The following is a 3,129-nucleotide window of genomic DNA, read 5'->3' as shown; positions in this document are numbered from 1 at the left end:
CAATGAAATCATCCTTCAAAAGTGAAGGAGAAATAAACACTTCCTCACACAAACAAAAACGGATGGAATTTGTGGCCAGGAGATGGGTCTTGCAAGAAATGTTAACAGTTATTTACACAGGGGGCGGGGTTTGGGGGCCGCCTGGGTCTCCGCAGGCATTCTGCCCAGGACTCTCGGGTGCCCTCAGCCGGCCTCACCTGAGCAGTGCAGCATCCTGGAGACAGTGAAGTGGCTGAGGCTGCTTGCTAACTGCGCTGCAGGCCACGCAAAGAGGACGGAAGCGCAAACGTTTCAAGTTGAGGCTACCCACAGAGGACTTTTCTTCCTGCCGCACAGTTCAACCAGGCTCCCGAGCACTTCCCGACTAAAATTCCTGATGCTGCGCTGTCGCCTGCTCTTCATTTCCGGCTGACGCGGTGTAAACGACTCTTTCCCCAGTGGAAGGAAGGAGGCCCATGGAGGGATGCTGGGTTTTTAGTCAGGCAGCCAACGGGCAGCCCTCCAGACCCAGAGGCCCGAGAAGACGCTGGCTGGTGGGAGGGGTCCTTTTTAAGCCCCCTGCCTTTTGGTCCTGTTGAGTCCTGTCCCTCGGTTCTGGACCTTTACCCCGACAGCAGCCTGAATGGCGGAAACTAAGGTGAGAGGATTTCAGGATGATTTCCATCTTGACTTACATGTTTAAAAAAAAATCTTCCTGCTGGAGCAGGGGCGTCTGGGTGGGTCAGTCGTTAAGTGTCTGCCTTCGGCTCAGGTCATGATCCCAGGGTCCCGGGATCGAGCCCCTCATCAGGCTCCGTGCTGGGCGGGAAGTCTGCTTCTCCCTCTCCTCCTGCGTGTGTTCCCCCTCTCCCTGTCTCTCTCTCTGTCAAATAAATAAAATCTTAAAAATAAAAATCTTCCTGCTACCAACAAAACAAACAAACAAACCCTCACATTTTTTGCAAGAACCGTGAGCTGTTCCTCCTAGCTGTGAGCTGCCCCAGGCATCAATGGAAGACTTTAGTCAAACCCCAATACATACAAGGAATATCGTGATGGTGGATGGTGTTTGCACTCCTTTGCTATCAGGCACTTCATATAGAGATGTGACGCTGCATCATTTGGCTAGAACAGCACTTTCGGGTTTGATGCATCAGACCAGTGTTCCAAACGAAGTTGTTGATTATATCATCTTTGGCACAATTATACAGGAAGTGAAAACAAGCAGTGTGATAGAGAAGCTGCCCTTGGAGCTGGCTTCTCTGATAAGAATCCTGCTCATACTAGCTTGCATCTCTGCCAGCCAAGCCAGGACCACAGGCCTTGGCTTGATTGTTTCTGGTTAGTGTGATACAGTTGTGGGAGGTGGTGTAGAGTTAATGTTGGACATCTTTATTCGTCATTCAAGGAAAATGAGGAAAACGATTCTTGATCTCAATAAGGCCAAGACTCTGGGTCAGCCACTATCTTTAACCTCTAAATTCAGATTGAATTTCTTATCACTTGAGCACCCTCTGGTGAGACGATGGGCACTCTGCAGTCCAACTGGTCACTGCCTTTGCTTTTTCTGACTGAAATAAGATGAGTATGTACTTTATCTCCACAGCCTGACCATAAGGACACAAGAAGAAGGACTGCTTTCCGATGTTGTATCCTTTTTTTTTTTAAGATTTTATTTATTTATTTGACAGATAAAGAACACAGATAGTCAGAATGGCAGGCAGAGGGAGAGGGAGAAGCAGGCTCCGCCAAGCAGGGAGCCCAATGCGGGGCTCGATCCCAGGGCCCTGGGATCATGACCTGAGCTGAAGGCAGATGCTTAACTGACTGAGCCACTCAGGCGATGTTGTATCCTAAAGAGTACCAAGAAAGATACAGTTACCAAAGATAACTGCATTCATCCTTTGTCCCTGGAGCAGATGGCTAAACAAAAACCTGCATTCATCAAGTCCTGTGGTATAGCGACAGCTGCAAATTCTTCTTTCCTGACCGATGGTGAATCAGTAGTGTTGATTATGGCAGATGAAAAAGCTCTGGCCATAGGTTATAAATGGAGGGCATTTTTGAGGGATTTTGTGTAAGTACCTCAGGATCCAAAAGATCAACTTTTACTCAGACAATATATGCTATTCCAGAAGTTCTAGAGAAGGCAGGATTAATTGATATCGATGCTTTTGAATTTCAGGACGTTTTCTCAGGTCAGATTTTGGCTAATTTGAAAGCCATGGATTCTGATTTGTTTGCACAAAAATACATGGTTTAGAAAAACCAAGGTTGGATTGCCTACTTTAAAGAAGTTTAACAGCTGAGGTGGATGGCTGTCCCTGAGATACCTAGTTGGAGCCACTGGCTGCAGGTTGGTCATGGAACCTGCCAACAGATTACAGAAAGAAGGAGGCCAGTATTCCTTAGTGACTGCCTATACATCTGGAGAGCAGGACCATGCTATGATAGTAGAAGCTTATGCAAAATAATAGATCAGGAAGAGGTGACCTGGAGTTTCTGTGCAATACTCACACTAGGTAATGTCATTTCAGTGCATTACTAAATGATATCTATAATTTCTAGCTCCTCTTAAGAAAACAAAATTTGTGGCCCTCTGTTAAATGCTTTGCAGTTAAGGCTCACTAGTATTCTGAGCTTTCCAATAATCATGGCTTACTGCTCTTTCAGGGATTACTTAGCCACCAGAATCTCACATAGTGATAGGCTTAGGCATTTGTTTTTGGTCTTTATTTTCATTAAAGACTAAATGAGTGGTTGCAGTTTGGGGAAGAGGTTAGCTGAGATTTGGAATCATCTTTGTAAAATTTGCAAATTCTTATATGTAATGTAAAGATAACTGTTTTCTATGAAATACAAACCAGTGTGCCTAAATTCACTTAATTATGAAAAGATAATCCAGAATCTAAAAAGTGGAGAGGTATTATCTCTAAAAAAAGTTTTTTAGAGACAATGAAAATAATATAGGTCAGAAACTCAGATCTACATAAAGGAAGAGCGTCAAAAAAGGAATAAGTGAGAATAAAATAAAAACTTCTAATTAATCCAACATAAATTTTTCAAAATAATAATACCAACAATGTATTCCAGTGTATATGCTTATGTATATATCATATATGCTTCTGTATGCTTATTTATAAGTGAAAA

The 3,129-nt window shown here is 43.8% G+C and overlaps 1 pseudogene; it reads left to right on the top strand.

Annotated features, from left to right (window-relative positions):
- Window positions 1–989: 989 nt before the first annotated feature.
- Window positions 990–2,453, top strand: LOC110571258 (annotated as a pseudogene).
- Window positions 2,454–3,129: the final 676 nt, after the last annotated feature.

Source organism: Neomonachus schauinslandi, chromosome 2, assembly GCF_002201575.2.
Source record: "Neomonachus schauinslandi chromosome 2, ASM220157v2, whole genome shotgun sequence".
Taxonomy (NCBI): domain Eukaryota; kingdom Metazoa; phylum Chordata; class Mammalia; order Carnivora; family Phocidae; genus Neomonachus; species Neomonachus schauinslandi.
This window is presented reverse-complemented; position numbering and strand designations above follow the sequence as displayed.